This window comes from Jatropha curcas, chromosome 4 (assembly GCF_041381405.1).
Source record: "Jatropha curcas cultivar XTBG-Jc1 chromosome 4, XTBG_Jcur_1.0, whole genome shotgun sequence".
NCBI classification, from domain to species: domain Eukaryota; kingdom Viridiplantae; phylum Streptophyta; class Magnoliopsida; order Malpighiales; family Euphorbiaceae; genus Jatropha; species Jatropha curcas.
In genome coordinates, this window is record NC_143154.1 from 3,291,485 (window position 1) to 3,305,780 (window position 14,296).

The window sequence follows — 14,296 nt, forward strand, 5'->3', positions numbered from 1 at the left end:
AAACTGTGATGCGGGCACTTCCTTAGCAAGTCCTTGAATCTTTCCCAAGCTTCGTACAAGCTCTCTTGATCATGATGAGCAAATGTCATTATCTCATTACGCAGCTTGGTGGTTTTTGAGGATGGGAAGAATTTAGCTAGAAATTTTTGAGCTAATTCATCCCATGTTGTAAAACTTCCAGCGGGACACGATTGTAACCATGATCTAGCTTTATCCCTAAGAGTAAAAGGAAAAAGCCTCAACTTGATTGCATCTTCAGAAACACCATTTTGTTTGAATGTGTCACAAATTTCCAAAAAATTGGTGATGTGAGCATTAGGATCTTCACTAGGCAAACCTCCATATTGGATCGAGGTAGAGAGCATTTGGATAATTGCAGGTTTAATCTCAAAGTTATTAGCTTCTACCCTAGGTCTTGTAATACTTGAGGTTGTCCCATTCAGATTAGGTGTTGTATAATCCCTTAAGGTACGGATCCGATGTTGAAGTGGTGGTCCAATTACGTTTTCATTTCTGTTTTCGTTTTCGTTGGCCATGTCTGCTTGTTGTTCGAGTTTTATTTCTCTTGCTTTTCTTGCAGCGTTGTGCCTACGAAAGGTTCTTTCAATTTCTGGGTCAAAGACTAGAGGTTCAGTCGTCCTTGATCTTCTTTGCATAAAACACCTGGAACAGCACTTAAAAGAAAATTAAATAAAAACGAAAGAGTGTCTAAATTAATAACAGGGTAATTCGTATTGATATTGATATGCCAATCCCCGGCAACGGCGCCAAAAACTTGACAGCGGTTTTCGCAAGTGTACGAATCGCAACAAGTAATATAGAGTAAGAAAGTATCGTATCCACAGGGATTGTTTATCAATTACCAAAATTATGTTAACCTATTATTATTTAGACGATGGTAAAAGGAATTCGCTGTAAAGTAAATAAAATTCAAAGTAAAAGAGATCAAACACAAAATTTAGGTGAAAAGAAATCAGGAGATTAAGCTACTAGGGAATTTGATTTCATTTAATTCTATCCAGCTTATTCTATTAGTTCATTAATCAAGTTTAATTGTTCAAGTAGGAGAAAACAACCCTAAGGTTACTAAAAAGCTCTCCCGATTTATTGTTAGCTATTCTAATCCAATTTAATCACCTATCTTAATAGTGAAATTAAACATGAATCAGATCATTAGGTTTTATGGTTGTTTTATGAATTCACAACTTAATACTTTATTAACTTATGAAAGCCCCCCTTGAGTCAAACCATATAGTTTCCACATCAAGTTATTATTCTCAAGTAAATTATTACCTTGTTCATATCAATAACCCTTCTCCCGAATGTGATTATTGAAATAATTCAATCCAGGGGAATTTTTCTGCCTGGAAGCCTTAAGCACAATAATAAGTTATAACAAGAACAAAGAAAAATAAATCTAATATTATAAGCTGGAATCGAATTAAATTACATCAAATCCCTAGTATAAAAGTTTAGCAAGACATAGTAATTAAATTAAGCTCAATCATACTTGAATCATTCATTATATTTAAAGACAATAATAAAGAAAGAAACAAGATGAAGAGTTTAGAATAAAAACTGTATCACAACTATGTTGATGGCTTCCTTGAATCTTAGCACAATTATTTGAAGCTTGAAATCTTTGAGAAGAAGAGAATTATGTAAAGTGTTGCACAAAAAATGAGATCCCCTACTATGAGAAGTTCCTCCCTTTATATAGAGATCCTGAAGGCAAGTCTGACTCCTTTTAGGAAAATAGAATCCTTATTTAGCACAAAATCCTTTATAGGAGATCATAACTGTTTAGGCTCTTGATTTCTTCTTGATTAGGACTCCTTTTTCTTCAAGAATAGGTCCAGGTCTTGTTTAGTGTGTTTAGGAAACTCCCTGAAGTCGGCCCATGTGAGAAAGGCTTGATTTGCGTGTTAAATTCACGCTGGTTCCGCCTGGGCAGCACGGGCGTGCTTCATGGCACGGGCTGGGCATGCTCTTCTCTGGAAGTCTGTCTAGAGTTGCCATGGGCGTGCTATGCTTGACACGCCCTGGTCCCATTTTAGCACGGCCGTGCCTTTTGACACACCCTGGCCGTGCTCTCTTCTGTCTCTCCTTTGGTTTACTTGGCTTCTAACACGGGCGTGCCTTCCAGCACGGGCTGGGCATGCTAGAAGCTGAGTGCCTTGCATTCTAAAGTTCTTTTCTGCGCCAAATTTCTGCAATTTTCTCTTAGATCAAGCGAATTAAAGACCAAGGAAGCTTTTAAACACAATTATACTAAAAGTGATTTAAAATTAAATTAAAGAAGTAAAAACTTACTAAAATTCTAATAAAAACTATATTAAAAACACTATAAAATTTACACTTATCAAAATTCCCCAAACTTAAACCATTGCTTGTCCTCAAGCAACAAAACTAAAGGAAAAATAATTTGATGACACTAGTTTAACATGGTTGGAGATGATTTCCATAATCTTTCATGATATCATGATTAGTAAACAAGTGAATAAACTCAATCGTTCTCCATGCTAATCATACTTACGTTTGACTTTTATTTTTGAATAAAACACATTCATTGAGTAAAATACAAGTTTAAAGAGATTGTCAACACTAATATTTATTCAATTTATGATAAATAGGACATGAATTATCTAAAGAATTTTCAACCTTTCAAAAATAAGACAATTGATAGTGCAACAGTGGCATTCCCATATGCAGAATTAGTCATTCTTTCTCCACGATTTAAATGCATACAATTAAAAGATCAAAAGGTCTTTACTTTGGGTTGTAATGGGGCTTTCTTGGTGCAAATTTTGCTTAATCAAAAGAAAGGATAAAAGGGTAGTCAAAGAGTACAAAAGAATGTATAATATTCAAGATTCTATTTTAATTAAAATTTTACTAGTTCTAGGGAGTGTTGGTTTTGAAGCTTTCTTACTAGCTAGAGGCATCTTGTGCAAGGTCTTTTCTTAATATTTTGGCACTATTCTTACTTGCTTTACCATTCTTCTTGCATTCTTTTGATTGCTTTGCATGTGCCTCTTTCTTGATTCTTTCCTCTTTTCTTTATTTGCTAGTATTGATTGATGAATTCTCCCTCTTTGTTGCTATATTCTAATTAAAAGTCGAATCTTTTAATCATACAATCCTTTGTACTTAGGGTAAGAGATTTGAATTTGGCTTTAATGGCCTGGTTTATTTATGGTGAAGAAGAAAATTGTACGGTTTAAAGCTTCAAAGTGGGTTTCAAAGGTCATATATTTTTGTTTAGGTAGTTTAGGCTATATAGGTGTCAAAAAATTGCCTAAATCATCTCTTTCAAGATGTAAACATTTAAATTTCTCGCCTCGAAGGAAGTTCTAATTTTTGTTCTAGGAATGCCAAGGTTTAAAATACTTTAGAGTAAAACACACCTTTATATCATAACTTTCATAAAAATCAGTGTTTTAAAAGTCTAGAAACAAATAGTTTAGATCAATGAACATGATTGAGTCAAAAATTCAAATTCAAAACTTAAATATGCTAGAATTTAGAATCGATTATATTTAACATTCATTACTAGACATGAGAACTTTCAAGCTTACTTGTAATCATTCCAAAAATGTTAAACAAAAATAATTTTTTTTTTTTTTGCCAAAATTCCCTTCCCCCAATTCAATCAATCACATTGTCCCCAATGTGCATAAATTCCCCAAACTTATTGCATTACTAGAAGGAAAGCAGTAAGAGAGAAGAAGAAATCTTACCAACATTGTATTGAACAATACAATAGAACGGGTGTGGGAAGAGTCTTAGCTAAAAGAGCAACTAAACATTAAGAACAAAACAAACTACTAAAAAGTTATAAAAATTCAAATAACAAATAAACTAAAGTGAAAGCAACCAAGACAATGTATTAGAACAAATAAACAAAAATAAAACAAAGAAAAGTGAGAAATCCGTCAATTCTCTGGTGGTGGAGGTGGCTGCAGAAGCTGGAGGATGGTCTGGAGTTGGCCTTGCATGGTGTCCATCCGAGAATCAAGACTGCCGTTCATAATCTCGATGGACTGGAAAAGGTCTGCGATCATCGTTTCCATACATTTAAGGCGCGTGTCAAAGAGGTCCATCCGAGACATCATTCTTGCAAGGACTTCATCGTTCGACATGTTGGTTGTGCCTTGGAACGATGGACCGACACCGGAAGTACCTGCACCAAAAGAAGAAGGAAAAGGAGGAGGATTATCCCCTTCCATGTTAGCTCCACCGGCTGCTTCTGCTCCTGTATCATCAGGATTAGCTTCTGGGGCGCCCACTACTTGATATGTATCCCCGACTTTTTCAATCAGTTTCATATGTATCATAACATCTAGGTCCAGTCTAGTACCACGCCCTCCTCCTACACAATCATAAATTGGCCTAGCCGGGTTCCAAATCTGTAAGTATCTAGCAATCCGGGTTACAAAACATCCCACCATTATGGCCCCTTTGTCGGCTCCAGCCACCTTTCCAAATTTTTGGCAGAGCCAATAACCAACATTCAATAAAACTCCATTCTCAATAGCCCACAAAAAATATAATTCGTTCAAACTTAGCACCCCATCGCTTTCACTCCTTCCAAAAATGGAATTAGATAAGAATTTGTGATTGTAGCGCAAAGAAGTTTTTTTTAATTTGGATGCTTTAGAATATCTAGGATTATAATTCACTTCACCTGTCAAATTTTGCCAAGTATTTCGTGCACTAAAATCCTTAGATATTTGTATCTGGCTATTGTCTGTAGGAAACCCAAAAATGTGGCTAATTTCATTCACAGTTAATTCAAAGTCTTGACTAAGAAGCCTAAAGTTAACCCTGCTTGGTGGTGAATTAGGCAATAACGGAATAAAAGCGCGATAGGAACTCAGAAATTCTAGAGTTAGAGGGGCATAGACTAAGTCCTTCATATCAATAAATTCCCCCCATCCTATTCTCTTAAGAGGGTCTAACACAATATCCCTAAGACCCACTTGCGCTAAGGCAGCCTCATCGATAAATCTATTCGGTAAAATAGGCCGAAGAGATAATTTTGTGTACCTTTCTTGTTGATCGGATGAGGCAAATTCGAATGGAATTTCAGGAGGTGAAGGAGGTTGAGGAGCCGTGGAGGATCGCGTAGTCGAACGCTTCCGAGCAGTAACGGATGATGCGGGTCTGCTACGTTTGTATCTAGGAGGCATTGTTGGAGTTGATTATGTGAAAATTTTGGGTGGAGAGTGTTTGATTTGAGAGAAAAGGGAGAAGAAAAGAGAAAGTTTGAGAGAAAGGAGTTGACGGCTAGGGCGTGCTAGATGGAAAAGAGAAGGTTTGGAGGCGTGCTCTTTAAATAGGGGTGCCAATAAATGAGTTGGTCTGATCGTGACATGGCCGTGCTAATGAGCACGGCCTGGGCGTGCTCCCCTCTGACCTGCAAAACAACAAAAGTTGCGTACCTGGCACGGGCGTGCTACATAGCACGGCTTGGGCGTGCTCTTCTCTGCCTCTCGTTTTGAAAAGTGCCTGGTGATAGCACGGGAGTGCTATCTGGCACGCCTTGGGCGTGCTTGTCCCTGCCTCTCAAGTTCTTTTCGCGCTCGCGCATATGAAAGTCGCGCTCGCGTATTTTGCTGGCAAACTTTCTGCCTCTCAAAGGTGCTTTCTCGCGCCCGCGCATATGAATATCGCGCTCGCGTCTTCTCGCGTCTTCTGGTCCAATTTGCTTCTGACACTCAGATCTGCTTGTTGCGCACGCGCATATGAATGTCGCGCTCACGCCCGCGTATATGAATGTCGCGCTCGCGACTTCAGCTCGCGCCTGCGTATATGAATGTCGTGCTCACGACTTGGGCGTTTTTCTTTGTTGAGACTTGCTTCGTAGCGCGACTTGAGCGTGCCACCCAGCATGGCTAGGGCGTGCTTGGTTCTGGATTTCCACTTTTTCCTACAAAAACTCTTAACTAAACAAAAGAACACTTATGGAGAAAATTTGGGATTTTGACAAATAAAATAGGGAATAAAAATAAATAAATGGACGAAAATTTAATAAAAATAGATGGGTTGTCTCCCATGAGCACTTTTGTTTAACGTCGTTAAGTTCGACGCACTTATCTTAATTTAGGCTAAGCAAGACCAATTGTAGTCTTAATGGGTTCAAAGGTTTCATTATAATAGCTTCTCAAACGTTGAGCATTTACCTTGAAACTTCGATTCGACTTACCATCCACTATTTCAATCGCGCCATGAGGAAAGATTTCCTTGATTGTGAATGGTCCAGACCACCTAGAGCGCAACTTACCAGGAAATAACCGAAGTCTAGAGTTATAGAGCAACACCTGCTGGCCTACCTTTAGATCCCTCATGATAATGCGCTTATCATGCCATTGTTTAGTGCGATCTTTGTATATTTTGGCATTTTCATAAGCGTGAAGGCGCATTTCATCCATCATGTTTAGCTGTAGCAATCGCTTTTGACCAACCTCCTTTGCATTAAAGTTAAAAAATTTAATGGCCCAAAACGCCTTATGTTCTAACTCTACAGGAAGATGACAAGCCTTACCATACACCATGCGATATGGAGACATACCTATAGGCGTTTTGAATGCCGTTCTGTAGGCCCATAGAGCATCGTCTAGCTTTTTGGACCAATCCTTTCTCGATTGTCCAACAGTGGTTTCGAGGATCTTTTTGATTTCTCTGTTAGTGACCTCTACTTGTCCACTGGTTTGAGGATGATATGGAGTACCTACACGATGAGTAACACCATATTTTGCAAGAAGGGAGTCTAAATATCTATTACAAAAATGCTTACCTCCGTCCGTGATTATCGCCCTGGAAGTTCCATGCCTTGTAAAAATGTTTTTCTTGATGAAGCTCATCACACTTTTGGCATCGTTATTTGGAAGAGCAACAGCTTCTGCCCACTTTGACACACAATCCACCGCCACCAGAATGTATTGATTTGAATATGATGGTGGAAAAGGTCCCATAAAGTCCAGACCCCATACATCGAAGATTTCGACTTCAAGGATGCTGTTCAGGGGCATTTCATGTCTCTTCGAAATGTTACCTAACCTTTGACAATGATCACAAAGACGAACATAGTTATAAGCATCTTTAAAAAGATTAGGCCAATACAAACCACTTTCTAGTATACGCGCAGCTGTCTTGTTTGCTCCAAAGTGGCCTCCACATTCCATTGAATGGCAGAATTTAAGGACACTTTCTAATTCAGTTTCCGGTATACATCTCCTGAAGAGCTGATCACTACAATACTTGAACAAAAATGGCTCCTCCCAATAGTAGAATTTGATATCATGAAAATTTTTTTTTCTTTGTTGGTAAGAAAAATTGGGAGGAGGAATTTTGCAAACAAGATAATTAACAATGTCAGCGTACCAGGGGGTTTGAGCATTTGCCACTAGAAGAAGTTGCTCATGAGGAAAGCTTTCATTGATTTATAGCTCGCTTGTGTCTTCTTCCCCCAATTCAAGCCTGGAAAGATGGTCAGCAATGAGGTTCTCGGTCCCCTTTTTGTCGCGAATTTCTAGGTCAAACTCTTGTAATAGAAGTACCCAACGAATGAGTCTTGGCTTTGCATCTTTCTTTTCCAGCAAGTATTTGATGGCGGAGTGATCTGTGTAGACTATTGTTTTAGCTCCAATTAGATATGCCCTGAATTTGTCAAAAGCAAAAACAATAGCTAGCAGTTCTTTTTCCGTAGTTGCATAATTTAATTGTGCATCATTCAATGTGCGACTTGCATAATAGATAACATGCAACTTCTTGTCTTTTCTTTGTCCAAGAACAGCTCCTACAGCATGATCACTAGCATCACACATGAGTTCAAAGGGCAAAGTCCAGTCTGGTGTAGTGATGATCGGGGCTGAGATTAACTCCTTCTTCAACCTGTTGAAAGCATCTAAACATTCTTTGTCAAAATCAAAAGGTACATCTTTAACTAATAAATTGCAAAGAGGTTTAGTAATTTTTGAGAAATCCTTTATGAATCTCCTGTAAAACCCTGCATGCCCAAGAAAACTTCTTATGCCCTTCACTGTGTTAGGGGGAGGTAGTTTTTCAATTACCTCAATTTTTGCCTTGTCTACTTCAATCCCCTTTTGAGAGATTTTATGCCCTAGGACAATACCTTCACTAACCATGAAGTGACATTTTTCCCAATTTAACACAAGGTTAGTATCTTCACATCGTTGCATCACTAAAGATAAATTATGAAGGCATGCATCAAAGGAAGAACCAAATACAGAAAAATCATCCATGAATATTTCAATAAATTTTTCCACCATATCAGAAAAGATGGACATCATGCACCTTTGAAAGGTTGCAGGGGCATTGCATAGCCCAAAAGGCATTCTCCTATAGGCAAAAGTGCCATAAGGACAAGTGAATGTAGTTTTCTCTTGGTCTTCAGGGGCTATAGGTATTTGAAAGTACCCTGAATAGCCATCTAAGAAACAATAAAAAGGATATCCTGCAAGCCTTTCAAGCATTTGATCAATAAAGGGAAGGCGAAAGTGATCTTTGCGTGTTGCTTTATTTAATTTTCTATAATCTATACACACACGCCAACCTGTGACTGTTCTTGTGGGGATTAATTCATTATTTTCATTAGAAATAACAGTCATACCTCCCTTCTTTGGAACAACTTGGACAGGACTTACCCAATTACTGTCTGAAATTGGATAAATGATGCCGGCATCTAAGAGTTTAATAATTTCAGCCTTAACTACCTCCTTCATGTTAGGATTCAGTCGCCTTTGGTGCTCGATTGAAGGTTTGTAGTTTTCTTCCATCAAGATTTTATGCATGCACACACTTGGGCTTATTCCTTGTAGATCTGAGATAGACCATCCTAATGCTTTCTTGTGCCTTTGTAAAACCTGCAACAACCTTTCCTCTTGATCAAGCGTTAAGTGAGAAGAAATAATAACAGGAAAAGAATGGTTCTCACCTAGAAATGCATGTTTTAAATGAGGTGGAAGTTGTTTCAGTTCATGCTTAGGAAGTTCCTTTTCTTTTTCATTCAAGATGCTTGACTCATTAGCATTATTTTCAACATGCAAAGTGGTCTCCACACATTCATCGACTACGTCAATTCTAAAACAGTCTCCATGATCCATAGGGAGTTTACAAGATTTAAGTACATCAAATACAATCTCTTCCTGTCCAACTCTAAGAGTCAACTTACCCTCATAGACATCTATCAATGCTCTTGCAGTTGCAAGAAAAGGTCTTCCAAGGATTAGAGATCCTTCCCTGTCTTCATCAATATCAAGAATAACAAAATCAACAGGAAAGATGAATGTACCTACCTTTACAAGCACTTCTTCTACAATCCCTCTAGGATATTTAATTGAACGATCTGCTAATTGCAAAGACATCCTTGTTGGTTTGAGCTCTCCCATACCTAACATCTTAAAAACTTCATAGGACATAAGATTAATGCTAGCACCTAAATCTGCCAAAGCCTTTTCAAAGTCAAGATTACCAATGTTACAAGGGATAGAAAAACTTCCTGGATCTTTTAACTTTGAAGGCAGTTTGTTTTGGATAATTGCACTGCACTCCTCAGTTAACATCATTGTTTCTTGATCATCAATTTTTCGTTTCTTGCTCAAGATATCTTTTAGGAATTTAGCATAGCTATGCATTTGAGCAAGAGCTTCAGCAAAAGGAATATTGATTTGAAGCTTTTTAAACACATCCAGAAACTTGAGGAAGCTCTTGTCATCTTGTGCTTTCTTTAATCTTTGTGGAAAGGGAACAGGGGGAACATAGGGTTTTACCTTTTCTTTTTCCTCTAAATCAATGATAGGCACTTTTGATTGTTCTTTTTCCTCCTTTTCTTTCCTCAGTGGTTCATCTAATTGTTTGCCACTCCTCAAGGTGATAGCCTGCACTTGTTCTTTTGGATTCTTTTCAGTATTGCTAGGTAACGTACCTTGAGGTCGAGATGCCATCATGTTTGCGAACTGCCCTAACTGAATCTCCAAATTCCTGATTGCAGCTTGCTGGATTTTATGGTTCTCCCTGGTTTCATTCATGAATTCCATGTGTGATTTGGAGAGGGCAGTGAGGAGGTCATCATGAGATTTCTTTTCTGGAGGGTGGAACCCTGGGGGTGCATTCAAGGCATTGTTAGGATTACCATAAGATAGGTTAGGATGATTCCTTAACCTGTTATCATATGAATTTGAATAAGGGTAATTCTTTCTTCCTTGATTCATCACATAGTTCACTTGCTCCAAAGTCTGCGGATTTAAGGAGTCCATGATGCATTCCCCAATTCCATGTTGTCCATTGCACCTATCACACACTTGCATAATCGAATTCACAGGATTAGTAGTTAACATGTCCAATTTCCTTACCATGTTATCTACCTTGGCATTAAGTGCTGTAATGGCGTCTATTTCATAGACTCCTGCGGTTCTTCTTCTTTCGGTATTATTTTGGTAGTGGCTGTTGCTTGCCATCTCCTCTATCAATTCATAAGCTTCATCAATTCCTTTTTTTTCAAAAGATCCACCTGCAGCTGCATCTAGAGTAATTTTGATGTTAGGAGATAATGCATTATAAAAAGTTTGTACCTGTAGCCACTTGGGCAAACTGTGATGCGGGCACTTCCTTAGCAAGTCCTTGAATCTTTCCCAAGCTTCGTACAAGCTCTCTTGATCATGATGAGCAAATGTCATTATCTCATTACGCAGCTTGGTGGTTTTTGAGGATGGGAAGAATTTAGCTAGAAATTTTTGAGCTAATTCATCCCATGTTGTAAAACTTCCAGCGGGACACGATTGTAACCATGATCTAGCTTTATCCCTAAGAGTAAAAGGAAAAAGCCTCAACTTGATTGCATCTTCAGAAACACCATTTTGTTTGAATGTGTCACAAATTTCCAAAAAATTGGTGATGTGAGCATTAGGATCTTCACTAGGCAAACCTCCATATTGGATCGAGGTAGAGAGCATTTGGATAATTGCAGGTTTAATCTCAAAGTTATTAGCTTCTACCCTAGGTCTTGTAATACTTGAGGTTGTCCCATTCAGATTAGGTGTTGTATAATCCCTTAAGGTACGGATCGGATGTTGAAGTGGTGGTCCAACTACGTTTTCGTTTCTATTTTCGTTTTCGTTGGCCATGTCTGCTTGTTGTTCGAGTTTTATTTCTCTTGCTTTTCTCGCAGCGTTGTGCCTACGAAAGGTTCTTTCAATTTCTGGGTCAAAGACTAGAGGTTCAGTCGTCCTTGATCTTCTTTGCATAAAACACCTGGAACAGCACTTAAAAGAAAATTAAATAAAAACGAAAGAGTGTCTAAATTAATAACAGGGTAATTCGTATTGATATTGATACGCCAATCCCCGGCAACGGCGCCAAAAACTTGACAGCGGTTTTCGCAAGTATACGAAATCGCAACAAGTAATATAGAGTAAGAAAGTATCGTATCCACAGGGATTGTTTATCAATTACCAAAATTATGTTAACCTATTATTATTTAGACGATGATAAAAGGAATTCGCTGTAAGTAAATAAAATTCAAAGTAAAAGAGATCAAACACAAAATTTAGGTGAAAAGAAATTAGGGGATTAAGCTACTAGGGAATTTGATTTCATTTAATTCTATCCAGCTTATTCTATTAGTTCATTAATCAAGTTTAATTGTTCAAGTAAGAGAAAACAACCCTAAGGTTACTAACAAGCTCTCCCGATTTATTGTTAGCTATTCTAATCCAATTTAATCACCTATCTTAATAGTGAAATTAAACATGAATCAGATCATTAGGTTTTATGGTTGTTTTATGAATTCACAACTTAATACTTTATTAACTTATGAAAGCCCCCCTTGAGTCAAACCATATAGTTTCCACATCAAGTTATTATTCTCAAGTAAATTATTACCTTGTTCATATCAATAACTCTTCTCCCGAATGTGATTATTGAAATAATTCAATCCAGGGGAATTTTTCTGCCTGGAAGCCTTAAGCACAATAATAAGTTATAACAAGAACAAAGAAAAATAAATCTAATATTATAAGCTGGAATCGAATTAAATTACATCAAATCCCTAGTATAAAAGTTTAGCTAGACATAGTAATTAAATTAAGCTCAATCATACTTGAATCATTCATTATATTTAAAGACAATAATAAAGAAAGAAACAAGATGAAGAGTTTAGAATAAAAACTGTATCACAACTATGTTGATGGCTTCCTTGAATCTTAGCACAATTATTTGAAGCTTGAAATCTTTGAGAAGAAGAGAATTATGTAAAGTGTTGCACAAAAAATGAGATCCCCTACTATGAGAAGTTCCTCCCTTTATATAGAGATCCTGAAGGCAAGTCTGACTCCTTTTAGGAAAATAGAATCCTTATTTAGCACAAAATCCTTTATAGGAGATCATAACTGTTTAGGCTCTTGATTTCTTCTTGATTAGGACTCCTTTTTCTTCAAGAATAGGTCCAGGTCTTGTTTAGTGTGTTTAGGAAACTCCCTGAAGTCGGCCCATGTGAGAAAGGCTTGATTTGCGTGTTAAATTCACGCTGGTTCCGCCTGGGCAGCACGGGCGTGCTTCATGGCACGGGCTGGGCGTGCTCTTCTCTGGAAGTCTGTCTAGAGTTGCCATGGGCGTGCTATGCTTGACACGCCCTGGTCCCATTGTAGCATGGCCGTGCCTTTTGACACACCCTGGCCGTGCTCTCTTCTGTCTCTCCTTTGGTTTACTTGGCTTCTAACACGGGCGTGCCTTCCAGCACGGGCTGGGCGTGCTAGAAGCTGAGTGCCTTGCATTCTAAAGTTCTTTTCTGCGCCAAATTTCTGCAATTTTCTCTTAGATCAAGCGGATTAAAAACCAAGGAAGCTTTTAAACACAATTATACTAAAAGTGATTTAAAATTAAATTAAAGAAGTAAAAACTTACTAAAATTCTAATAAAAACTATATTAAAAACACTATAAAATTTACACTTATCACTAATATTGCTCTTTTCTCTCATATTGAACACTCCCTAACGCAATCTTAGTAGTGTTAAGTTGTTTGAGTAACTTTTTCTCAAACGCTAAAAGCTAAACGTTAGATAGGTTAACTTTTTATAAAACATTATCTTAACCTTTAAAAGTTAATTCAAATATTGTGTTACCAGACACTATAAAAATACACTCTTTGTCATAATATATAGTCATTTAAGGTTTTTCACGGAAATTAAGGAAATAATTAATTCTTTTAAATTATATTAAACTTAAGAGTAACTTGACTATATTATGCTTTATCTCAAAACTATAATTTGTGAATGTAGTTATTGTATCTATTATAAATAAGGTTAGCATTAAAAAAATATTATTTATTACTCCTTAAAATACTCAAAACACTTATATTTTGGGATAAAATAAACACCCAAAAACAACTTATATTTTAGAACAGATGAAGTACCGTTCAATGTTTTGATTAGTCAAAAACGCTAAAAGTTATTTGAAGACAGACCGTGGAATACAACCTAGATAATAAAAGAGGGATGGGACAGATACACAACCTTATGGTGCGATCACTTGTAGAAAACTAGAGTAATTTTCTAGAAAAATTTTCCAAGAAAACTAGAAAACAGAGTTTTGTGTTTAAATCAGTCAGTTTTCTATTTGAAAAACTAGAAAACAGTTTTCTAAAATTTAACTAAAATTTGGAAAACAGTTTTAAGTTGTTTTCCAGAATTTTCCTTTATAACAAAAAAACATGTTTTCCAACTGTTTTCCACTTTTATAAAATGACATTTTCATAATGAAAATTATAATATTTATAAATAATTTTTTCTATAAAATATTTTTATTTGAAAAAATAAAAATATTTAAAATAATAAAATTTTTATATTATGCTTTAATAAATAATTAATTTTATTATTACAAATATATTATATCCTTTATTTTTAAAAAATTTGAAAAAATGATAAAAAATGATATTATTATTATAAATAATCTATAGTAAAAATTCAAAAACTTTTACATACCAAATTTTTAAATTTATTTTATAATATTTTATTTCTTTTAATTATGAAAGTTATGAATAATGTTTATGAAGTTAAATTAAAATATAATTTTTTTTATTATTATCAAGATAACGCATTTTTCATTTTTTATTTTCTAATTTTTATTTTTTTAAAAAATTATTTTATTAAAAGATAAAAAATAAAAAATAAAACATAAAAAAAACGGTTTTTTGTAAGCAAACGCAATTTTAATGTCTTTCTACTCCTAATATCGCTCGTTTCTTTCTTGTTGAACACTCACATCGTAGGCTAGGCT

General features: G+C 36.2%; 2 non-coding genes across 2 annotated transcripts; both read left to right on the forward strand.

Annotated features, from left to right (window-relative positions):
- LOC149496688 (small nucleolar RNA R71) lies at window positions 1-107 on the forward strand. Its single transcript, XR_016320692.1, has one exon. It is a non-coding gene; the product is annotated as a small nucleolar RNA R71 (small nucleolar RNA).
- A 10,504-nt stretch (window positions 108-10,611) lies between these two features.
- Window positions 10,612-10,718, forward strand: LOC119369928 (small nucleolar RNA R71). The gene has a single exon (XR_005177481.2). It is a non-coding gene; the product is annotated as a small nucleolar RNA R71 (small nucleolar RNA).
- The last annotated feature ends 3,578 nt before the right edge of the window (window positions 10,719-14,296 follow it).